Source organism: Palaemon carinicauda, chromosome 38 (assembly GCF_036898095.1).
Source record: "Palaemon carinicauda isolate YSFRI2023 chromosome 38, ASM3689809v2, whole genome shotgun sequence".
NCBI classification, from domain to species: domain Eukaryota; kingdom Metazoa; phylum Arthropoda; class Malacostraca; order Decapoda; family Palaemonidae; genus Palaemon; species Palaemon carinicauda.
The window spans coordinates 29,302,493-29,329,992 of NC_090762.1; the positions used below are offsets into that span (position 1 = coordinate 29,302,493).

At 36.3% G+C, this 27,500-nt stretch overlaps 1 protein-coding gene across 2 annotated transcripts in view; it reads right to left on the reverse strand.

Moving 5' to 3' along the window:
• The window catches only part of LOC137630516 (uncharacterized), a 470,796-nt gene that overhangs the window by 59,528 nt on the left and 383,768 nt on the right, over positions 1–27,500 (reverse strand). Inside the window, exon 1 of one of the 2 annotated variants that reach the window (XM_068362025.1) lies at positions 23,909–24,365. The exons of the other annotated variant lie outside the window; for it this stretch is intronic. The gene's annotated coding sequence lies outside the window, so the exon portion shown is untranslated. Of the gene's footprint in view, positions 1–23,908; positions 24,366–27,500 lie in introns of those variants that run through there. 2 annotated transcript variants of the gene reach the window in all.

Below are 27,500 nucleotides of genomic sequence, written 5' to 3' on the forward strand. Positions count from 1 at the left end.
AAAAGATAGAATTGGACCTTGGGCCTACTTGTAACTTGCGTGACCACTCAAAGCCTCAGACTGACCACGTCCCTTAGAGAGAGAGAGAGAGAGAGAGAGAGAGAGAGAGAACGCTCAATGAAGCTAAGGACAATAGGAAATTGGAAAAAATGGAGTAGTACCACAAGGATGAGGTTGTAAGAAATAAACAAAATATGGCTTAAAAACCGAAAAAAAAAATCTTGGATAAAAGGAATTAACTGGAACAAGATAACAAAATAAGACTACGAAAATACTGAGAATTAAGTATACTGAAAAGGCCAAGCATAAAATAAAAACAGAGAATAAAATCAAAATATAAACAAAAGACCCAGCATAAAATATATAGTGCATAAATACAAACGGTTAAAAAAACACCAAACTTTATAAAATCCAATGAGAAAACCTTCAATGTTTCGTTCATTAACTTCCGATATAGGCTAACACAGTAATTAAAAAATAAAATATTTTAAGAACAATACTCGTACACTCATCAATGCTACAAAACCATGTATTTAGGGAAAATTAAAAGACCTGAGAACATGAAACCTGGCCGTCAAAGACGTTCTATATTTTTTTTCCTTTACACCGCAATTCAAAGAAGTAAAAAACCTTGCTGGGGAAGGTTCTAGTAATTAAGACCGAGTAAAATAACCTCGGTAAAATAACAACCATAATTGCCGTTATTACGTTAGCTTCTGGCCACATGTAAACACAAGCCTAACTCACAGAGATGACGGAACGCATGTTGGGTTTGGAGAGGCAAACGCTATGGCCGTATGGAAACCTCTAATCGAGAAACGACGAGGCTACTAATAACAATAACTTTACTGTATTATATAACAAATACACACACACATACATATACACACATATATATATATATTATATTAAGAGCTAAAAAGATCGATAATTGCATAATTCTGCCATGTTTGTATGTGCATACAAACACACACACTATACTATATATATAGCCTATATATATATATATATATATATATATTGTAGCATTTTCTACATAAATGAAAGTAACAATTGTAAGAAGACTAAATAGAATTATAATATGCAAATCAAGGTAGATGCAGATAACTTAACAGTATACAGAGACGAAAAGATTGTTTATACTTTGCCCGCCATAATTTGCTTACGCAAAGACGCCTGTCTTCAGGGGGTTTTCAATATGGTGATGATTATACACAGCAATAAGCAGCCGGTTTTCATCACCTAACTCGTAAGACTTCCATTTATCTACACAACTTGATAACACCTGACCCAGCCAGACCTCGGCTCCAATAGGTTTTCAGCATGTGCAATCAAAAATAGTTTTAATACGTACATATGTTAATATATACTGTATACACATACATATATACAAACACATGTATCATTGCTTACCCGAATGCATGAAATATCACACGAGGTTGGGTTCATGACAAATAGAAGAAAGACAGAGATGGTGAGGGGACAAAAAGCAATGGAAGATGAAATATCATTGGAAGGAGGAAAGATTAATGAGGTGGAATCATCTTAATATTTAAGAACTATGATCTCTAAAAGAGGATCTTTAGAATTTAAGTTTAATGATTGATATATATATATATATATATATATATATATATATATATATATATATATATATATATATATATATATGTGTGTGTGTGTGTGTGTGTGTGTGTGTGTGTGTGTGTGTGTGTGTGTGTGTGTGTGTACATTACACACATCACGATCAGTCCTTCTTTGCAGTAGTGAAGATACTAGAAATTTATTAAAATAATGTCGTAGGTATTATTATTATAAAATATTCTTCAGGATAAGGCAATTATCTACACTCCATAATCACAGCTTAAAACCTGGCTCCTCAGCATTCCCTCGTCAATGAGCTACTCATGAAAACTAAAGAAAATAGGGGAAAAAAATACAGACAAGATATAAAGACAAGAGACCTCGACCCCTTGGGCTTCTCAAGGAAATTGGATAATGTTCAATTAAGGCAGTCACTTGGTGCCATATCTGACGCCTTCGTACCATTCATAAACAGCATCCTAGACTCACTCCCACTCTTTCTTTCCTTGTAAAGGCACCGACCTGCATTTGCGTTGACAGCAGACACTCAACCTTCAATACCCTTATTACTCTTCGCGAAGCGAAAGGGTAAAGAGAAAAGGAATGAATATAAATCATACGCGAAATAGAAACGGACAATTTGAAAGATTGCAAATTTTTCGTAGCTGGTAAAAAGTGAACGAAGAGTTGGGAAAGTTAGCTAACTAACTATGATAGAAAATAGTTTGGAAAATCAAGCATAATCAAGGAAACAGCATCTAGGCTATAACGTTTAAAACTCATCACAAGAAGACTAAAATCACTGCCAGATCTTTGCTCAGAGAGCATCTATAACGTTTAAAATGCTTCGATGTGAAATGTGGTTTAACCATATCTATAAAACAATATCTCTTTAACTGGATGAGTGAGAATATGGAATGAAAGAAAACAAAACAAAAATTAAATTACAAAGTATCTGTAAACGAAGATATAATCAGGTCCTGCAAATATTGCACGCTAATAAAATAAAGAACGCTCATATTCTATAGACCTTGGCTCATACAAGAAATGGACAATGAGGCATAACAAAGTAATTTTGAGTTTAAATAAATGATCTGATAAAAAAATTTTATTCATAAATTCATATAGGCCTAGCACAAGATTCGATTTACGAATGTAGGCTATAACACCAATCGCTAGGGTCTAGGAGGATATTCATGGCCCATGAAAAACGGAGGTTGCAAGGACGTTATATCTCTAATAAAACGTAGTCAATGTGTGAGGAAATCTAATACACCATTATATCTATAATTTTAATTACCAATTTAGTCGCAGACCTATTTCCATAAATAAATTCGCAAGTACTTAACGAATTGTAAATATACATATGCATTTATAGCACACACGCAATCACACAGACACACTATATATATATATATATATATATATATATATATATATATATATATATATATATATATATATATATATATATATATATATATATATATATAATGTGTGTTTGTATAGGTGTGCATAAACTTTGAACTGTGAAAAAAAAGATTAATTTTTTCGCTTACTTTTCCTCGCCTAAGCAGTTAGTTTACATTAGTTTTGCCTTATCAGTCAACAGCTGAATCTTGTTATGATTTATCACAACAAGCAGAGCAAAGCTCACCTACGTCACGCACACATGTGGGTGACTATCACCAACTTTCTTACTTTTACGTGTGACTAAGTACTTTTACAAGTGGGCAGACATCTTACGGCAGTAAGGCTTCAATTCGACAGTACCAAACCTGTGCTTTGCCTTAGCTAGTCTTCCCTTTCTCTAACGTCTTTAAAATCAGAGTCTCAGAAAACTATTTGATGAACATAAGACTTCCACGTCCCATCCTTTCCGAAAACTGCCCGTGTGTCAAGAATACATTTTTAGTTTTCAATGCATTTGTTCTTCGCGTTCTTTAAATCCTATAGGTTAAGTCTGTTTATTTGATCTGCCACTCTAAATATTTTCTCAGCGGTCTGGATTCTAGTTACAATATTTTCCAAACATTAAAGTTTTAAAGGCCGCTTATGAAGATGCAAGGGACAGTGCCACTGCCCTATCGAGCAGGACAATGCCCTAGAGACTGACTATACATACATATGATCAGTGCCAAAGCCTCTCTCCAAGGAGGGCCAGGCAATGGCTGCTGATGACTTAGGAGATAGACCTATAAGCTAACCCAAACCAACCATCCTTAGCTCACAAGGATGATGAGGTTGCAGCGACCAAAGAAACTGGGGAGTTTGAGCGGGACTCGAACCCCAGTCTGGCGTTCACCAGTCAGGGAAGTTACCTCATTTATTTTTCAATGCATTTGTTCTTTGCGTTATTTAACTCCTACAGGCTAAGATAGTTTATTTGTGATGCCACTCTAAACAGTTTTTCAATGGTCTCGATTCTAGTCTCCATATTTTTCAAACATTTATTCACTTCTTAATTTCCTACAGTTTTAGGACATTCCTATCTGCTTACAACACTTCCAACACTGATTCATGATGCCCTCATTAATCTATGACTAGAATCTTTTAAGCAAATAAACATCGAGACCAATAAAATAAACGAAAATATTTACTCGAGCCTGATGTGCAAGTTACATTAAAGAGATGGCCACTATTCAATAAGCAAACGAACTACAGCTATGTTAGCTTTGTCTTTTAGTTTCCTTTCCCTCCAAGTACATTCAGTCCTCATATAAAAAAAAAAAAAACCAACTGGCAACCCTTCTGCCATTTCAGCAAGGCAGAATTACCAACACAGCAGCTTAGAATACGAGGTGATAATGACGTGCATAAGAGATGACGTAGGGGAAATGTAGATGAAGTGGGCAGTATATAGCCTACTTGAAGTGGGCAGTATATAGCCTACTTGAAGTGAGCAGTATATACTTAACATTACATTGCATACGCGAAGAGGGAAATACCGCGAAGATAAACCAAAAATCTACAAAGCATTAACTGCATGATTGGCATGAGAACAAACACGTAATTGTTTGAATTACACGATTCTGAAAATTTTTAACATGCATCATCATCTTTCCGTTTAATCACACAAATTTAACAAACTTCATTCACAGCGTAGTGAAAGAGGGGTTTGTGGAAAAGGATACCCCAGTGAATTGGGTTATTATAGTCAAGAAAAGAACCAATTAAACTTAATTTCCCATCTACTGAAAAGAATGGAAAAAAGGTATCGAATTTAAGGTACACAAACTTTAATCGAAACTTGATTCACAAATTGAAAAAAAGGAGTTAGTGAATGGGAAACTCAGAAATACCAATCATAATAAATCAGTAAAGAAGAATGATTTAAACCCGGTAAAGTCTTAACTCATTACCATACGAAAGGAACAGAACAAAAGGCTTATAGCCCGTCACGGAGAGAGTAAATAAAAAGAACCAACTGAAGCCACTAGAAAGAGACCACCCCCAAAAACTCCTCCTCAGCCTCTCCCTCCATGAGTAAACAACTCGGAACACAAACATCCGTGAGAACAGTCATACCTTTCCATTGGATGGAAAGTAGAGATGGGAAAATGGAAACTAAAGGAGAGAAAGAAGCAAATTCAAGAATGATATTCACAAAAATATATCCATTTTATTTCTCTAATTTGGGGGTGCCGATTTATTATGTGGTCTGCCTTTCGAATATGGACTATGAAATTCTACCTGTTTTAGTATGTGGCCTAACCTAACATAACCAGCCAGGTAGGCCACATACTAAACCAGAATAACAAAGGTAGGCCACATACTAAACCAGAATAACAAAGGTAGGCCACATACTAAACCAGAATAACAAAGTTAGGTCACATACTAAACCACTCAATTTGTTTTAACGGGGCGCATTTGCACGGACTTCAGCGGTGCCCTTTTAGCTCGGAAAATATTCCTGCTATCTGATTGGGTAGAATATTCTTGTCCAACCAATCAGCGATCAGGCAACGCTTCCGAGCTAAAAGGGCACCCCTGCGAGTCGGTGCACATCTGCCTCACTAAAAAGAATTGACTATAGTATGAGATGTTGTTGTGGAAAATGGAAATCAGAATTCACTATGTATATATAACACTTAATACTATGATATATATATATGTCTCCATATAAATAAAATTGTTTTTAAATCACGATTTACATTACTTATTAATACTTAACTTTCCAAACTACTCCCTACTATGGTTAGTTAGCTAACTGTCCTCACTCTTCTTTCGCCCATCTTTCCTTTCAGCTAAAAAAGTCAGTGGTAAAGACTGAAAGACTAAAAATATTAACTCTTTGGAGATTGTGATTGATTGATTGACTAAATATCACCTGGCTGCGATAGCATATAGTCCTCTATAGAAGAGGATTAACTGATAACGGAAGGGGGGGGGGGGCTAAAGAAAAAGACGAATAGGATAGAAAATAAAATTGATTTTTAAAGAGTAAAACTTTATAAAAGTTTTATTTCAAAACCACCACCTTCAAATTCGTTTCATTCTTCCTACCTCTGGAGACAAATACAGTCGCATAATTCACATATACAGATAGGAACAAATAAGAAAATAAGCAACGAATATTTCATGTTATTTTAAGATATTCTAGAGAAAAAATCCCTTGTCAAACCATCCACAACTCAACTTTACTCTACAAATATATAAAATCTTCCCTATGTCTTCCTTACTACTATGTTTTGTTTACGCTACTCCAGGAAAAAAAAAAATAAAATATCAACAACGAAAATGTGTATTTTACGCTATTCTAGAAGAAAAATCCCCTACCAAACCATCCACAGCTTAACTTTACTCCACAAATAAAAATACTCCTGACAAATTTACTCCACAAATAAAAATTCCCGTCATCTTTACTCCACAAATAAAAATCCCCGTCTTCCCTACCACAATGTTTTCTTTACGCTGTTCAAAAAAAAAAAAAAAAAAAAATCCCACTGTCTTTTCTACTTTCCGGAGAACCTCGTCGACACGATCGCTGCCTAATTATAAAGCTACATTAAAACAGCATCCGCAGGAAGACCCTCGAGCATCTCCCCAAAACTCAGGAAGGGGAGGGGGGGGGGGGCAAAGGTCAAGGGATGCTGATCTCTTTGGCACATGCCAGCCATTTGTGGAGAATAATGGGGAGGATAAGATGGGATAGATGTAGGTGGATAGGAGAGAAGGGAGGGGGGTAGATATTAGACGAGATAATAAACAAGATGAAAGTTGAGGAGGAAATGAGATAAGTGATGATAATAGATCAATAATAATGAAAATAATGATAGGAAAGACGAAGGTGCAGAGGAAGAAAAGTCAAAATGCCTTAGATAAATAATTCCTCAGCAGCAAGCCATGATGACATTTGAACTCCAACATGGGGCGGAGGTCTTTGACAAGAAAGAGAGAAGAGGGGGGGGTGGGGGAGTTGTTGCAAGTTTCTTATCGCGAAAGGAAATGGGTGGAGAATCGAGGGTTAGCTCTCTCTCTCTCTCTCTCTCTCTCTCTCTCTCTCTCTCTCTCTCTCTCTCTCTCTCTCTCTCTCTTTTTTACGACAAAGAGATGCATTGCCCCCCATTAAAACTTTGCTCGATGCTACAAAGAAAGAGGAGAGATACCTCTATGTCATATAGCAACATTTAATAGAATATTCTATAAAGCATTGCCGTGAAAGTTTATGCAGCAATACAAAGAAAAATACAACATACTCAAGTTGAGTATTATTAACATAAACCATTAATCATCCTAATCAGACAAAAGAAAGAAACCAGCATATGAAAAGTGAATTTAGAATCAAAATAACTTCAAATAACACCTTAACTTGAAATTGAATTAGAAATTAAATTATCTCCGAAGACAAATTCATCCTGATTGGTAACGTCTCTGCCTGGTGTTTGCCAGACGGGGATTCGAGTCCCGCTCAGACTTGATAGTTCCTTTAGTGTCTGCAACCTTACCCTCCTTGTGATCTAACGTTTGGGGGTTTTGGGGAGCCTATAAGTCTATCTGCTGAGTCACCAGGAGCCACTGCCTGGCCTTATACTGTTAGAAAAAACAGTAATTCTAATCGGAAATTTTCTGTAAAAAATATACTGTTCTTAACCATATCTCAGTAAAATATATGCGACCGTTATTTTACCTTACTTTGTTATATTTTACGGTCCGGTGACCGTAATATCACTCCTTTACGTCAATATATCCGTTTTTAAAACGGAAAAAATGTTGGATTAAATGTTACCAGACATTTATATGGTCAGTCTTTAGGGCATTGTCCTGCTTACTAGTGCAATGTCACTTACCCTTGCCTCTAGCATCCATGAGCGGCCTTTAAACCTTTAAACCAAGTTCAGAAAAGCAGATCTGTTTTAGAAATCATACGTATTCCTCTTTAGTTCATCCCGTCATCAGAGAATAAGATCTGCCATCACGAGAAAAGCAGGAAGAGACAAGAAAAACAAAAGGTTCGTTACGAAAGGCACATTCTCTCTCTCTCTCTCACTCTCTCTCTCTCTCTCTCTCTCTCTCTCTCTCTCTCTCTCTCTCTCTCTCTCTCTCTCTCTCTCTCTCAAACTCACACTGAAAAAAACTACCTAACTGGAATATAATAAATGTCTAAGAGGAAAAAATAATATTTTAAGAAAGAATTTAAACAAAAGAGAGAGAGAGAGAGAGAGAGAGAGAGAGAGAGAGAGAGAGAGAGAGGAGAGAGAGAGAGAGAGAGAATACTCGCAATTCCCCCCATGGGACGATATATAAAATGGGGGAAAAGGACTGTAACAAGGATAACAAATCATGAAGGGCGGGTAGAGGAGTGCCAAGGAGCGAAGTAAAGGAACCCCCTACACGCGAAAGGAAGTGTAGGAAGATATTGCCATCCTTAACGCCCCCCCCCCCCCCCCCCCCTTACACTAACATACACACCCTGCTCGCTGATTAGTCTGAAACCTTGCAGTGACGCACAGAATAACACAAGGATGATCTTAACATTACTAACATACTATACATGAAAATTCACTCACACATGCATTCATAATTGCATACATAAAGCAGTACCCAAATTTCGTTAGCTATCAAACCAGTAGTGAAATTTATATGAAATTAAAGGGTTTCACTTTAAAACTATGAGGAATACTGGTTTAATGATGAAGATGAATTGTTGACTGCAATAGACAGTTGTAGGGTCAACTTCTTGTTATTAAAAAAAAAAGTGTTGCTACGAATGAAATGCTGATATCGTAACATCATTAAACGGACTCTGATATTCTTAGTTTATAGGCTTGAACGTTTAAAGGCCGCTCATGAATGCCAGAGGCAAGGGACAGTGACAATGCCCTAGAGACAGACCATATAAACTTATGATCAGCGCCCAAGCTCCCTCTACACCCAAGCTAAGACAAAGGATGACCAGGCAATGACTGCAGATGACTCAGTAGATAGACCTACAGGCTCCCCCCAAACCCCTAATCCTGAGCTCACAAGGATGGTGAGGTTGCAGCGACCAAAGAAACCAACGAGTTTGAGAAGGACTCGAACCCCAGTCTGGCGATCATCAGCCAGGCACGTTCGTTGCCGCATCGGCCACCACAATGTAGTTACTCATGATATGATAGTACAGTAAGAACTTCTTAGAATATATAATGTTGTAAGGTCAACCCGGTATGAACATAACGTGTTACTAAAGGGATCAATGATAGACGAGAAGTATTGTATACTAAAAAGGTGGCGGTTGTGATTGTTAATATAGTTACAGTAAAGAAATACATACATAGGCTATAATTCTGATATTTATTGCCTTGTCAACCTCACTGCTAGACACAAGATTCCTGTGAAACATTTTGCTTTTAATTTTATAGTTCAAAACAGTTATATATTTTCCAAAACAGGTATACAGCAATACTTCGAGTGCATAAAATGTGTAAAAATAATTTCTGAAAATCTCTAAACAGAGGAATATACATACATACATACTATACTACTACTACTACTACAGTACAGTAACATGTTCAGAAACAGTAATGTAATTATCAAAATTAATGTAAAAAAAAATTCTATGAACACCAATATACCATCAATAAAAATATTTCCTCGAAGCGATGTTATCACCTCCCGCAAAAATTATGAAAACAGCTAATGAACCATGCCAGGATAATTACCACTGATTCTCTCTCTCTCTCTCTCTCTCTCTCTCTCTCTCTCTCTCTCTCTCTCTCTCGTCAGATTAGATTCGCATGAGGATAAAACCCCGTTCGAGTACCAATGTCCATCTTAATAGACTGGTGAATTAAGAGCACCACTTACTCGAAGTGCTTCGAACAGCTTCCTTCCTTTGCTGCCGACAGAGACGTCTTTCCTGAGAAGGTTTTATTTTGTCCGTTTCTTACAACACTGAATGAACTGCTTTTACTTGTATTACTTCTCGTGATGCTTGCTTTCTTTGCTTCTTTCAGCATTTGCGTTGTTTGTTAGCATTGCACAAATGAAACCTTTTGCTAAGTCCAAATGTAGCGTTTTAATAATCCTAGTTCTTATTGATTTTAATCAATTTAACAATTATAATGAAAATTTTAATAAACACACTAAACTTTGGAGGTACTGTTATTTACAAGTTTATAAATTTATGTCCACCCTTTTCGCAGGCAGCAGACCGGGAGGGATCTACCATGAAACCAGAATGTATCAATACAGAACCATATCTTCTTTATGCAATTGCACAAACCAGAGAGAAATTACAGACACAACTATTTAAGTAGTATAAGAGGTTTAATGAGTGATATAAAAATACATTAAATAATAAATATTCTGCACAGGTGAAAGAATAAACCCTTTTAGATGGCTTGGCATGTAGAAAGAATGGAAGAAATTGGGTAGGTGAAAAGGTGATCCAATGATTGAAGGAAGGAAGACCCAGAAAGTGTTGGATAAATGATGAAAAAGAAATAAAGGAAGGAAGAACCCCAATGTCCAAATAAGCTGAATTGTGCAATGTGCGTAGAAGTTGTCGACGTGCTAGTAATGAACTTATTGTAAATAAGAATATGCTACTCTTGAATTATGCAGATAAGCATTCATTCAAGAAAAGGAGCTGGTGGCCTGGGGGGTAGCGTCCTTGCCTGGTGATTCCCGGACTGGGGTTCGAATCCCGCTCACACTTGTTAGCTCCTCGCCATCCTTGTGAGCTAAGGATTGGGGGGGGGGGTTTGAGAAAGCGTATAGGTCTATCTACTGTGTCATCATCAGCCATTGCCTGGCTCTCCTTGGTCCTAGCTTGAGTGGAGAGGGTCTTGGCCGCTGATCATACATAATATGGTCAGTCTCTAGGGCATTATCCTGCCTGACAGGTCATTGTCACTGTCCCTTGCCTCTGCCATTCAAGAGTAGCCCTTAAAATCTTTAAAAGAAATAAAATGACAAGGTGAAACCAAACCAGTGAAAAACAGAAGGGAGCTGGGGAATAAGATGATAAGGATGTCACCTTTGTTCTAAAATAGAAAAATATAAACCAAAAGAATATCTTAGAAGACCAATTTCCTTGTAATTGACGAGGGTGAGCTCCTACTGAACAGGGGGATTTTGCCCCTAATGTCATACGAAAACGCCAATTTTCTTTTCATTAACTATTAAAAACCCTCCTATCAACGCTGCGGTTAATGTCCAGGAATGACAATCTCATCACCTCTTGAACCTTAACTTAGCTACACCCTCGGGAGGGGCAAATTGCATGCTTTCGCCTGTCATTACGACTTGCTTTTTTTTCTTCTTTTTTTTATTGGCGATGATCAAACAGCAGCGTATATCTATAAGTACATAATATAAATTTCTTTTTATACCAACGATCATGACTAACACGGTTGGGTCTTTCGATAATCATTATTACTGTTTACTATACTTAATTTTCTTTTAATGAGGCGCATTTGCAGACTCGCAGCGGCGCCCTTTTAGCTCGGAAAAATCTCCTGCTATCTGATTGGTTAGAATCTTCTCGTCCAACCAATCAGCGAACAGGAAACTTTTCAGAGCTAAATGGGCACTCCAGTGAGTCTATGCAAATCTTCCTCACTAAAAAGAATTGACTATAGTGTACGCAATAAGTCAAAGGCGGCGGCTAGATACTTAGATACATATGCCCACAAGACAAAAATTCAGCCATTCCAACCCACCCCTTTCCTAACTACAACCCATCTCACCAGGGTTTGAATACTCCTTTTCCCCCTATCTGAGGGCCGGAAAGACCGAGTAGTTATACGTCTGATAATCCTGCACGTGACCGGATGTATATATATAATATATATATATATATATATATATATATATATATATATATATATATATATATATTATATAAACATATACATAAATATATATATATATATATATATATATATATATATATATATATATATATATATATTATATAAACATATACATAAATATATATATATATATATATATATATATATATATATATATATATATATAGGCATATGCAATGTATACACACGAGTGTGTATCTTTCGTAAGCGTATGTGCGCGAGCGAGCCCACACCCAAAGAGCAATTAACCTTAGCTCATGTGTAATTCTATCAAATTCGCTATATCCCCCAGGAAAACGTCTTATAGATAAAGCGAGAGAAGCGAGACAGATGTGGTGTGTTTCATGTTATGCAACCCAAAGCCTTACAAATGAATGTGTCTTGTAACCTGACAGCGAAACGTGTAACCAAAGCACGACTTAATCCAGAATACATTATGAATCACAGATCTGCCATAGAAAGTACAAATAAATTTCTTTCCAAGAATATAAGAGAACACTACATCAAACCATTGTTCTCTGGTCTTGGACTGTCCCACTGCCTATGTACCATGGTCTTTCACAGTTTTGGGGTGGAGTTCTCTTGCTTGAGGGTACAATCGGGCACAATTCTATCTTATTTCTATTCATCTTGTTTTTTCTAAGTTTTCATTGTTTATATATTAAATATTTACTTTAATGCTTATCCCGTTCTTAAAATGTTTTATTCAAATTGTTAATTACTTTACTTGTAGTTTCCTTATTTCCTTTCCTCACTGGGCTATTTTCCCTGTTGTAGCCCTCGGGTTTACAGTATTCTGCTTTTTCCGATCAGGGTTGTAACTCGGTAAGTAATAATAATAATAATAATAATAATAATAATAATAATAATAACAAAAATAATTAGATTTGTAAAGAAACACATTTAAAATAAGAAATGTGAAAAAATACGTACACATTCTTATGAAGAACCTTTCGACACTTACACCGGGACATGTAATTAAATCTATGTTGATAATAAAGACGTTGCATCTAACCAATATTTACAGAAAACGGGGATTGAAAAGAGGGCCACATTATTGGAACTTGGAATCTTCCATGGGAGGAGATTTCTACAGATTTAGCACGGTCACCATTTCTCAAGATTGCCTGACACATCATCTTATGAGAAGCGTAAATACTAAAAGCCAGTTGATTGTGGCCATTACTTCGTAGCTATGTAAATTTTTTCATAAATACATAAAATGTGAGGTTTAATATTACAGGTCGATACTGCGCCTTGGGCACTTGTCTAAAATAATAATTATAATAATACTATGGAAAACGTACCTTTATATAATTAAAATTACGATCAAACAATACTTTACACTACTCTTACTAATATATGACTTCCGAAACTATTCCCTACCATGGTTATTATCATTACTTACTAAACCCCAACCCTAATTGGAAAATCATGATGCTATAAGCCCGAGAGCTCCAACAGAAAAAATAGCCCAGTGAGGAAAGGAAACAAGGGTAAAAAACTGGCTAAATGTCCTCACTTTTCTTCAAACCACCTTTCCCATCACCTAAAACAAAATCTAAAACTACACATGGAAGCTTTCACGATTGTTATCAATATATGGCTTCATAGTTCTACATAAGATGATGATCTTTAAGACCCTATGGTATATTAATATGATAATTATTTCCCCCTTTCAAAGAGGGAGTAGGTCACATCTGAAGATGGTTGAATCCACAATACCACAGAGGGATGTAGGTCAGTTTGACTGACTCTGACCTACAGGTTTTGGAAAGGAAAAAGAAAATGGGAAACGATTACCCCATATATGGATGCATTCACATTCAAACATGAGAGAGAGAGAGAGAGAGAGAGAGAGAGAGAGAGATTTAAAGTTTTCAGGCATCCTGACATCTAAGGTCATTGACGCCGAGAGAGAGAGAGAGAGATTGATTAAAAGTTTTCAGGCATCCTGACATCTAAGGTCATTGACGCCGAGAGAGAGAGAGAGAGAGAGAGAGAGAGAGAGAGAGAGAGACTAATGAAGACAATGAAACCATTAAGGAAGACAGTGGTTGTAACTTCTCGATATTTTTTTACATCTCCATTCTCTCCCTCCCCAAATGCTCAAAGCGTAGCATATAAAAACGAGGGTCTGTCAACGTCATGCATCTGCCATGGTTTTTCCGGGATGAAACGCTCGCTATAATAAACAGCTGGCCTCCTCCTCCTCCGGAGGTAAAAGAAATGAAAATTATTCACAGTAAAGAATGACGGAAAGATTATTCCGGCGGGTAGGAAAGGGGGGGAGGGGAAGGCGGTGGCTCTTAAGTACCACAGAGAGAGAGAGAGAGAGAGAGAGAGAGAGAGAGAGAGAGAGAGAGAGAGAGAGAGTATTTACGGCCACCCGCTAAAAGTTCAGGACGTCTAGAAACAATTTATGACCTTGATCGTTTAGCACGTCAAAAAGAAAGAAAGAAAAAAAAGTGTTAGAATGGATGACATAAGGCATGTTCACGCCCATTAGCTACCTGTTCAGTGTCGATTAAGCCTAACACAAAATACCAAGTTGCCAAAATTTCTTGAAACACACATCCCTAACCTGCGCCAAATATTTAAATCTTAACAATAAGATAACCTCAGATAGGCAAAAGGAACTATTTTATTTTATTGGGTACCAATAACGCATTAGCCAAAATGAATCAAGCCATATGATGAATCGCGTAATCTACAAATTAACATAACGTATACTATTCTATCTTATTTCTCTTCCTCTTGTTTCGTTAATGTTTATATAGGATATATTTATTCTAATGTTGTTACTGTTCTTAAAATACTTTATTTTCCCTTTCCACACTGGGCTATTTTCCCTGTTGGAGCCCACGGGCTTATAGCATCCTGCTTTTCCAACTAGGGTTGTGGCTTAGTAATTAAGTAATAATAACATTAATAACTTGTAGCATGTGCAATATAAAGACCAATCATGTGGTATCAAGCTCTTAGATTACGTCAGCTTATCATTAGAAATACAAGACTCGTACAAGGGATTAAGTGAAAACAAATGTCCACAAAAATTGACCACCTAGCCAAGCCTATTGAGTACAGATATGTACTCCTATCAAATTCCATGTGTCTCTTATTTAAAAGGACCATTTAGCAAATTCAGAAAACAAGAGAACATAAATCTGGTGGCTTTCATCTTCCCATATGGCAGATACGTAGATCGTTTGTGGCCTGGTTAAAGTCTTGAATTAATGATAGGCTACTCTAGTCTGGAACCACAGACATGGAAAAATGCAAGATTTATATTCATATAAAAACGTACTATAAAAATAGCTCTTTGGGCAATGTTTTAAGACTTTTCCCGTTGTTGTGGCCTGATTGGTAAAGTCTCTGTAAGGTGTTTGCCAGATTGGGGTTCGAGTCCTGCTCAGATTCGTTAGTTCTATTAGTGTCTGCAACCTTACCATCATTGTGCGCTAAGTTTGGGGGGTTTTGGGGAGCCTATAGGTCTATCTGCTGAGTCAACAGCAGCCACTGCCTGGCCCTCCCTGGTCCTAGCTTGGGTGGAGAGGAGGCTTGGGCGCTGATCATATAATATATGGTCAGTTTCTAGGGCATTGTCCTCATTGCTAGGGCAAGGTCACTGTCCCTTGCCTATGCCATTCATGCGCGACCTTTAAGCCTTTAAATGACCATGCTGAAAACGGACAGCATCTTGCAGAAGTATTTGGAGAACATTTTAAAAATACAGAACAATGGCTAGCTATTCGATATTAATAAAAAAAAATAAAAAAAAAACTGATTCACAATACATGCAAAGGAATAGATATGCTAAGCATATTAATTCTTTAATTTTGATATCTGGTTAGAAAAGCTCTTATATACATAATATATACAGTAGGACTTCTCCATCATGAGGCTCGATACTACACAGTATTCAAGAAGTTTTATTACAGCTGTGACCAAGTTGTTGAATGATCGGTTAGTTGAATCAGTAGAACTTCAAAAATTCAAACTTGCAGCAAATGTTTTTATGTTGAACAGGCTGACATACGTCTTTTCATAGTTTATACATGAAATATCTGCTTTAATGCTGTTAATGTTTTTAAAATATTTTATTTTAATTGTTCATTACTTCTCATATCATTTATTCATTTCCTTTCCTCACTAAGCTATTTTTCCCTGGAGCCCTTGGGCTTATAACATCTTGCTTTTCCAACTAGGGTTGTAGCTTAGTTATAATAATAATTAAGTCCATCTCAGTCAATTGATGCAATCCCAGCTTCGGCTTCTTTTAGTATTAAAATGCCCTTTTTTTTCGTAGAGACTGGAACATTCGTTTCCTAAACTTAATAAAAACCAAATTTTCAGTATCACAAGCAAAAAAGGCCATTATTCTCCAAATTATACTTTAAAAAGAAAATAACATCCAGCAAACATAAAATCATTATAGTTTGTATTATACAATATCCTTGGAGCAATGCAAAAAAAAACATTAAAAAATACATATAGTAATATTAATACTAATACTTGCTAAGCTACAACCCTAGTGGGAAAACCAGGATGATATAAGCCTAGGGGCTCCAACAGGTAAGATAGCACAGCGAGGAGAGGAAACAAGGAAAAAATAAACTTTTTAAGAGGAGTAACAACATTGAAATAAATTTCTATATAAATTATATAAACTAACAAATCAACAGGAAGAGAAACAAGACAGAACAGCGTGCCCGAGTGTACCCTCAAGCAAGAGAACTCTAAACCAAGAGTGTCCATAATATGTTGTCAACAAAATTTAAATTTCCAATAAAGCCAATTCATATTTGACAACAGTGCAAAACTGCAATAAAAAGATATACGGAATAAAAAGGTTCTTTTGGAAATACAAAGGAGCAAATATCCTCGCCCCTGGGCTATAAAACCTTTATGGTTGAATTTTGTTGAGAGGGTTAAACCACATGACCCTGGCTAACCCAATAATATAATCGCCCTGCTTTGAGAGACGACGACTTCACAAATACATTCATCCTGATATAAACGTTTATTTACTTTAATACATACACGCACATTGATGATGGTGGGGGAATTAGTCTGATTGCTTACAGCAAACCAACCTAGTATAGTTGGCCCTAATTAGTAGGCCTACAGCTTAACTGATCATGTGATCACTAAACCCTTTTAACCACATTAAGGTACCAACACTCAGAGAGGGATATATATATATATATATATATATAATTATATATATATATATATATATATAATATATATATATATATATATATATATATATAATTTATATATATATATATATATATATAATTTATATATATATATATATATTTACATATATAGGCCTATATATAAAAAATAACAACACAACAATAAAAAGCCACATAGTCCCAGCTGTAATATTGAATGACATATAACATTTTCTCTCTTTGACAGAGCTCCAACACAGGTTGCATAACAAACAGCCGTTAACTCCAGCTAAAATCCAACGTCCTGTTCAAATACAGATGATGAAAACACAAAAACAGAGTAACGAAGCTAAAATCATGGACACCAAGCAATGCAGCCTGTTTTGATCTCTACTACATGCATTTCCACGTAAACACACAGTGTGCATGTAAATATATGCACATAAACATGCAACATATGCTAATGCAAAAGTGACAGAATGAGGGCGATTGGGCAATGCATCATTACCAAAACGGTTGTTACAAAACAAAGCATATCAACATTAATGTCTTATTGGCGAAATTTTTTTTCGCAATCTTCTAAGTTGTAACAGCAGAATAAATCCTTCATAATTGAAATTGTTCGCAATTTCATAAGTTATTATTACTTGCTAAGCTACAACCCTAGTTGGAAAAGCAGAATGCTATAAGCCTAGTGAGGAAAGGAAAGAAGGAAAAAAAAATATTTTAAGATGAGTAACAACATTAAAATAAATATTTCCTATACAAAATATAAAAACTAACAAAACAAGAGGAAGAGAAATAGGATAGAATAGTGTGCCTGAGTGTACCCTCAAGCAGATTAAATCCTTATTACTGATTTTTTTTCGCAATTTCATAAGTTGTAACATCAAGCTAAATCGTCGAACAGTACACACACAAGAAAAAAAAGAAAGAAAAAAAAGACAGGAAACATAAAACTCAAGGACGAATGGGTCATAATCATCGGCTCCCTCTACAAGGTAACTAAGTCGTGATGCTATCAAACTAGAAGAATAGGGAATGATACGACACAAAAAAAAAGTAAATATATTTAACGTTGTGGTTTACATAGTTAGCCTACTGGGGGTGGGTTGGAAGTTTTGACCCGTATTTTTTAAAATATTTAATGTCTACCAAAGAAGCATTACAGATTGATGGTATATCAAAATACTGTATAGTTGACTATAATTTTAAATTAACATGCAAAATTACAGAACTATTTTATTTGTGTGTGTGAGAGAGAGAGAGAGAGAGAGAGAGAGAGAGAGAAGTTAAAGCTTGAAGATAAATCAAAATATAGTTCATTATAAATTAACTTGCAAAATAACATAATTTATTTGAGAGAGAGAGAGAGAGAGAGAGAGAGAGAGAGAGAGAGAGGTGCGTGTTACAACTAGAAGGTAAATCAAAATATAGTTGATTACAAATTAAAAACTTGCAAAATTATATAATGTATTAGAGAGAGAGAGAGAGAGAGAGAGAGAGAGAGAGAGAGAGTAGAAGCTTCATGGTAAATCAAAGCATAATTGATAACTAATAAAAATGTAACTTGCAAAATTAGACAAGTATAATAGAAGGAGAGATTTGCTATCCGACTTGCAGAGAAAAGCTTACGAGTATAATCCAACGAGAGACAATGAAAACTAAGGCCTTCTGTCAGGAGAGATCCAGTTATAACGAGAGAGAGAGAGAGAGAGAGAGAGAGAGAGAGAGAATTATCGAAAGCAATAAAACTCCTCACTTGAAGACGAAAGCAATCTAAATACTGGCCTAATAACAATTACTTCCACCACCCAGTTATAAGAAGTATTCCTGCCAGAAGGAACAATAGGCCTACTCTGCCCTTTTCGTTATCTCTCTCGGTTTAGGTTAGGCTAATGCAGCAGCTCTTCCGTGTTTGTTTGTCTACAGGGCCCAAGCACGCGCCAGGACTACATTTCAAGGCACACAGACGTAAACTTGTGGCGCCTAGGCCAACTGTAAAAGACTCTTCTTTAAAATTCTATACTATAACTTGGTCACACACAAATATGTATGTAGGCTATCTATCTATCTATCTATATATATATATATATATATATACAACTGGCACAGAAAGATCATACGCAGACGCAGGTGGAAGGACGTACGTCCGAGGACTTTGTCCTGCAGTGGACTAGTAACAAAGGTATATACACTATAGACCTTGCTAGTTACTGCTCATGATAGTTTATCATTATTTGCCAAGCTACAACCCTAGTTGCAAAAGTAGGATGCTATAAGTCAAAGGACCCCAACAGGGAAAATAGCTCAGTGAGGAAAGGAAATAAACGACTTGAGAAGTTTAAGAATAATAACATTAAAATAAATCGTTCATATATAAACTATAAAAACTTCAAAATAACAAGGTACCTATTTTGAAATATGCTGAAAGGGAAAAAATAAAGAGATGAAATAGTAATGTACCTAAATGTATGCTTGTGTAGATTATGTGAAGTGAAAAATAAGAAGCTGTTTTAAAAAGATATAATAGCGAGTCTTGTGGATGGCTTAACTGCGTGACGATGAATGCAAGGTTAGGCCAAAATTTGTATATTTCGAAAGTAATAAATAGAAGACATACAAATTGTGGACATGTTATTATTATCATTACTTGCTGAGCTACAACCCTAGTTGGAAAAGCAGGACGTTATAAGCCCAAGGGCACAACAGGGAAAATAGCCCAGAGAGGAGAGGAAATAAGAGAAATAATCAACACTTAAAATAAAATATTTTAAGAACAGTAACAATATTAGAATAAACCTTTCATACATAAATTATAAAAATCAAAATAAAAACAAGAGGAAGAGAAATAAAATAGAATAGTGAGCCCGAGTGTACGTTCAAGCAAGAGAACTCTAACCCAAGACAGTGGAAGGCCATGGTACAGAGGTTATGGCACTATCTAAAGAACAATGGTTAAATTTTGGAGTGTCCTTCTCCTAGAAGAGCTGCTTACCATACCTAAAGAGGGTCTTCTAATCTTACCCAGAGGAAAGTGACCACTGAACAATTACGCAGTAGTCAACCTCCTTTGTTTGATAATCTCAATGTTGTCAGGTGTATAGGAGACGAGAACATGTAAAGAATAAGCCAGGCTATTAGGTATGTCTGTAGACAAAAGGAAAATTAGCCGTATCCAGAGAGAAGGATCCAATGTAGTACTGTCTAGCCAGTCAAATGACCCATAACTCTCTAGCAGCTGTACCTCAACGGGTGGCTGGGACCCTGGCCAACCTTAAGGGGCACTGAAATAAATGGAAAATATCTTAAGAGAAGCTACATAGAGCTAATGAAATGGCGCAACTTGTTTCAGAGGTCAAGGGCGCTGACGAAGAGCATCTTGCACAGTAGTATGAAACAGTTCAGTGAATATTTTCTGCAAGAAGTTTCATTCTTGATTCATATGTCAAACTGATGAGTATGTTTGTGTTTACTCTTCACGTATGTGTGTACAAGTATAGGACAGACAGTACATCACAATTATATAATAATTAATATATGCGGTATCACAAGACAAAATTTCTTAGATGATGGAAAAATCTCTAGACACCAGCCTAGTCACCCAGAAACATGTAATTCTATCATATCAAACCTGGAAGAAAACATCTCCATGAGGGAACGATAAAGCAGAGAGAGAGAGAGAGAGAGAGAGAGAGAGAGAGAGAGAGATTCTTCTCCCTTTGAAGCTTCACTTGTAAATACATAAACCCAACATATAGGACTACCATTCATAAAGGCAATAAATTCCTACGAAGGATATCAAAGGAAGGATTATTTTTACATAAAGAACATCCTTGACAACAACAAATTCGAATAATACCTACTTTCAGCTGGGGAGGGATTTGGAATTGACCAAAACAGACACAAAAGAAAAATCATTGTCGATACCACTAGGATGAAGTCGAGCTACAAGTACCCCATAACAACCCTCCACAGGGCGGTATGGCTGAACACCATCTCCAAGAGAGAGAGAGAGAGAGAGAGACTGGCAACCTCAAAATACGTGGATGAAAATTTGATTTGGTGTTCGACTTAGAGAAAAGGTTATAATCCAACGTGACAGACGTATAGAAAAAATAAGGCCTTCTTTATGGGGAGATCGAGCTATAACGAGAGAGAGAGAGAGAGAGAGAGAGAGAGAGAGAGAGAGAGAAATTTACATACATAGCAGGTATAATGAAATCCAAAAGTTTAGGGCAATCTGGTTGGCAAGTTCACATGGAAACAGCAGCAATAATAGTTCTGGACTTGCATGTAATTACCCCTGATGACACGCATAACAACAATCTGAATATCTGGCATGACACAGTATTCACAAACTGAATTAATTAGGTGAAAGTGGATCAGACTAACCTTAACATCAACCACTGCAATAGAATTTTTGTTTGTCCTGCAACGCTGGTAAGGAAAGATTTAGCCCTATTCAGAAAAGGGTGATCAATTATCAGACAGTATTTTATCTAGCACTAGTGTAAGAAGTATTGTTATCTACGAGATAACAACCAGTTATATTTATGTGATTACTACGATTCTCCATTGATCAAAATATCTAGGGACTCACCAATATTGATAAAAAAAAAACATTCCATTGATCAAAATATCTAATATTGATTAAAAACCATTGACATAACTGCTCTTTAATGCCAAGTCATCCATGTGTATCAACACAATGATATATCAATCAATCAAAAATATTAAGAAAAAAATATGGTTTAACACCTGAAATACTTAACATATGTAACCAAATTAATTTTCTTCTTAAAATCCAACTTTTGTAAGCATGAAACATTATGATTATAACTATAATTCTATTCAAAACGTTTCAACAAGTTATAAAATAGACCCTTCGGTAAAGCATACAGCAAACCACGAGAGAAGCACTGACTGCACGACACCCTTCTTATGCGGGAAGAAATAATTGACTAAAATTATTTCAACCTTTTTTTAATTAATATCTACACATAAATTCGCCTCGGCCATCGCCCGCGCTATGCATAGAATTACAAGGCTCTGTGATGCCATCATCTACGTAGGAAATTCTCCATTGTTTGAGAGCTAAGAGCATTTTACGATGCAACTCATCTTCTCACGGCAAGGCAGCGATGGGAAAATGGCAATAAAGGCAACGAGATAGCCTATTTGAAGGAAAAACAAAGAAATAGAGGGAAAAAAATGTGGGGGGTTTAATTTATGAAAATATAAAATTTGTCTGAAACAAAGCTTTTGAGCCGTCCAGTCCATAAGCTTAACCATGAAAAATAAAACGAGCAGACATAAAAACTCTCTCTCTCTCTCTCTCTCTCTCTCTCTCTATATATATATATATATATATATATAAACCACAGATTGACAAAAAACTAACAAAACATTGAAGGGATAATGACAATACAAAAATTTCTGAGGAATATGGAAAACCTACGAAAAAGCAACCCCCCACAAAGATACCTACGGAAAAGCAGCCCTTCCCCCACCCCCACAAAGTTTGGAAAACCTATGAAAGGAAAAACGAAACCTACATTCATATACAAGTGGTAGGACTTGTCAGGCACAAAAGGAAACGAGAGGAAGGATGAATCGAACCAGCCAATCTCTAGGTACCGTGAGAAATCCTGCCCTTGAACAATAACATTGCCTATCCATTAGCGGGTCAATAGACCAGTAACGAGAGAAGACGTCGGTCAGGTCATATTATAAAACAGACAGTAGCCAATGAGAGACGCAGACCTCCCTTTTCCAAAGACTACTGGTAGGCCTATACAGACATTCAAGCAGATCGTTGAATGGGTTCCCCTGGCATTTAGACCTACTTGGGACATGAATAACTGGCGGTATTCACTAAAGCTAGGTTAATCATGACCCAAAACTACGCTATTGTAGTAACAGACACGATAAGCCGTGCCCACAAACCACAACTGTCCAATATACTTACGGAGTTTGTGGTTGTTAGTTCTGAAAGTTTGTGATTATAAATAATATATACATCTGTTGGTATACCGTACATCAATATTAAAACGTTTAAAGGATGAACTGTTGTGCAACTAACTTGAGATGCTTCATACACATATTTAGGTTCCATATAATACACACACATACAGTATATATATATATATATATATATATGTATAAAGCCCATGTATTATACTGCAAGCCTAGTTCTATATTAATATATATATTAGTAATACATATTGATCCTATAACTGCTCAGATGAGGCTGGATAAAGCATTACTTAACAAATACCAAGACATCGGAATACGTTAACCCTTACACACTTGAAATAGTTTTATTCTGACAAACAATTGAAGGACGAAAAACCTGCCTGATAAAAATTCATATGTAAAGAGCAACATAACGTACATCTCTAGACAGTGAAAACATTCCATAGAAATTTGGTGCAATACGTTAGGCTGCTTATTCAAATTCAGCAATGAAATGTCCTGAAACAAAACCATCTCCGTTGAAATAATAGCAAAACATGTACCGGAACTTCATACGTAAATATATTATGATTAATTCCTAAGCTACAACCCTAATTGGAAAAGCAGGATGCTATAAGTCCAGGGGCCCCCAACAGGGAAAATAGCCAGGTGAGGAAAGGAAACAAGGAAAAATAAAATATCTTAAGAACAGTAACATTAAAATAAATATTTCATATATAAACTTTAAATAATTTAACAAAACTAGAGGAAGAGAAATTAGATATAATAGTGTGCCAGTGTATATAAAAATACTCACATAGAGAGAGAGAGAGAGAGAGAGAGAGAGAGAGAGATCGACTGAGTAACTTCACTGAAACCTACCTTGTCCGAGAGTTCAAATTCGAAGATAGGATCTGATAACTTCAAGGAGGGTTTAGAAAACCCCTCCTTCAAACAACTCCGGCGGCTTTGTGTGTATAATCCACGTGTCCCGAAAAAAGCAAATGTTTGGTTATAACCTGCAATGACTTTCGTCAATAAAGTAAAGGGCGATTATACCTAAAATCACATAAAATCATTCCAATATATTTTGGCGTCGAGATTAGGGTACTTCAAACGTGACACTTCCCTTTTTAAACTTTTCTAAAAGCACTTACTGGGCAAGTTAACCTTTGGGTTAAAGCGTTAAAACACAGAATTCTTTATGCATCATAAAACTACCAATATTGGTCAAATTCACTGTTTGTTAGCAAAGGTTTGAAATGGTGAAGTTAGACATCGCACGGGCCCCTACGCGTGAACTCTTCGATGGTCACTCGCACACTGACGTTCGCTTTTGGAGGTGAAGCGTAGCCAGCTGCAGCCTGGCCGCGTTCATTCACCTCCAGTCCCCACAGCGCTACAGATAACTATTTCTGGCCGTACGGGGCGTTCGTTTGCGTTCTCACGATAATGCTGTGAAACGCATAATTTATAAAAGAATCCAAAAATGTATCTTCAACGTATGTTATATGACAGCAGAATCTTGTTTACATATAAAATTATTACCAAAGTTTGGTTGGTCTGGTGAAACTAGCTCAATCATCCTTTATAATGCTTATTATACACACAGTCTTAACGAGGAAACTATAATGAAATTTCGACCAACGAACATACATTGATAAAATTATCACAACATCTAAAGCTACAAATAAAATACAAAAAGTTTACACCCAAACGTTAAGGCCAAGAAGCGTTATGAAGACTCGAACAAACGTTTAATACGGATGGTGTTTAGAAAACGGAGTTTCCCTATATACTGAACGAGCTCCCCGACTCAGCCACAGCTAGGAGAATGATGCCAACAATCACAGCAAATAACAATATAATGTATAATTTTACTACAATTTGATACCTACTATAACTTCTATTTCATGAATATTACGGGTTTTATATTTATCTTACATAATACAAAATAGAACACATCGCCGCGACAATCAACCAGAGGTTAAAACCATCGCTTTAGCGTTGAAGTCCCTTGTCGTATATAACCTCAACCTCCCCCACCCCGTATCCATTAGCCCTGTGTACTCGACCCTAGCCATCCCATTATCCTTCCCATTCCACAGGTAAATCTGTCCTTTCGAAAATCCCTAGCTTCAGACAACGGGTTCGCGTAGTGGATAGGAAGCACATGCTTTCTCCCAATACGTTTAAAATTCGGTTATAAATTCATCGGTATACTGCCCAAGAGATTAAAGTTATCCCGGCTCCATCTAACCTCCCAACGTAGTAGTAGTAGTAATTATTCCCTCCCGCAGTTTTCCCTCCATCCCCCCTCCCTCCCCCCCTTATCACAACACCCTTTTCCCGCCAGCCAGGTGTTGCCTTGTATTTCGAAGGACGACTCCGGGTCCTTTCTTCTCCCTCCGCTCTCCAACACAACTATTGGGGGCTTTATCATAACAACAAAGTTGCAGTTCCAATGCGCCAATGCATTATTTTTCTCCTCTGACTTGGATCCCCCGAATTCTAAAAGTTGGTATTAGAACTTTTAAGTGGGTTGTTATTATTATTCATACGGTCGACGGTATAACACAAAGCAAATTAAATTATTAATAAATTGATACCATGAAACAAACAAATACAATAGTCGTAAACAATCAAGTTTCATGGCAGAATGAACGTGGAGAGATAACTTGCCTGCGAAATTGTTTTCAACATTTCAAAATATTTGCAGTTTTTTTATATTTTCAATATTATAAACAGATTTCGGTAGGCATTCACCACTTTTATAATTCATAAGCATATTAGAAATTATATTTTATGTCTCTGTATTTAACTTTACATAAAGCTACATTGAACTCATAATTGGTAATCAAATATTTGAAAAAAAATTTGATTCAAAGATTCTTTTACATCTATAGGCAGTAGTCTACCGATCATGCTCACGAACCTTAACAATTCAGAGTATGCTTTCTTAGAAAACATTTAAATCCGCAGAGGAAATCAATAGAGAGAGAGAGAGAGAGAGAGAGAGAGAGAGAGAGAGAGAGAGAAACTTGCTTTTTCTCATCAATGTCTTCGCTATGTTTTATAAAATGACTATTCTGGCAATCAAAATCGTGGATATCGAACTAAAGACTAGAGAGAGAGAGAGAGAGAGAGAGAGAGAGAGAGAGAGAGGCCTCTTTTTTCATGAATGTCTTCGCTGTTTTATAAAATGACAATTCTGGCAAATGAAAACATGCAGATATCGAATTTAAGTCGTGAGAGAGAGAGAGAGAGAGAGAGAGAGAGAGAGAGAGAGAGAAACTGGCTATAAAAAAGGTCGTCGAAAATTCCAAAATCGGCCACGTGGAATATCTTCTCTCACCAATTGGAGAGATACAAATGTAAGTTTATCAACTGCCAAAATATGGATCACAAAAGATTATCCGTTGAGTTCCCATTCTGGGAGAAATAAAGAAAACAAGATATCTCTATCTTGGCTGATTAAGCAAAGCCATCGGTGGGTTTTTCAATTCCATTTTTATTCTAAATATGACGAAAATCGTCATTTTTATTTCCAGCTTGTAAAATACTTTCATCAGAACTTTTTTTTTTTTTTTTAAAAAGGTTCGAGTCAACTTGGCTTTTGTTTTTACGATGCGCTGAAAGAAACAGATGAAAAAAAGATGAACGAAAAAGCCGGGAAGACCGGAAAAGCTTTCATCGGTGAGAAAAAAATTAGTCAATGAAACATTTTTATTTAGAGAGAGAGAGAGAGAGAGAGAGAGAGAGAGAGAGAATTAATAAATATACAAACATACATACATATTGTCTGTGTATATATATATATATATATATATAAAAATATATATATATATATATATATATAAAGACACAATATGTATGTATATCTATGAATCTCTCTCTCTCTCTCTCTCTCTCTCTCTCTCTCTCTATCATATATACAAACGACCTATAGTTTTCCAACCATAAAAGGAAAAACAACACGTGCAATAAAAGCATTTCTAACGAAATCGGCACAAAACCACAGTGGATTTGAGGTAAACCCTTAATCAGAGAAGATCCCTGCCACTACAGGGCTAAGACCTAATACACATTTCAGGATTAAAGAGGAAGTTTCGATTATCAGTATAATGCATTTCCGTATTCATGTGCTGGGCCTGTAATTTGGAAGTGTTCGAGTCCTGTATTTTTCGCAAAAAAAAAAAAAAAAAAAAATTGTAACGAAGCTGGCGACTAACAAAAAGAACAACAACAACAATAGCAACTAGAGAAGCACTCAGAGTGCAGATCTCCGCCATGGTAGCTTAATTTTCTAAACCAGCTTGCCTTTCCCAGAATCAGTTTAGACTGTAGGCATATTTGAAGTGTGTGTGACAACCATGTGCCAGACAGTCATAGCAAACTGCTATCTTGTATGACCCTTAGGGTGGAGGCAAGTTTGAAGTCTGTGTGGCAACCATGTGCGAACTTTGGGTAAAGG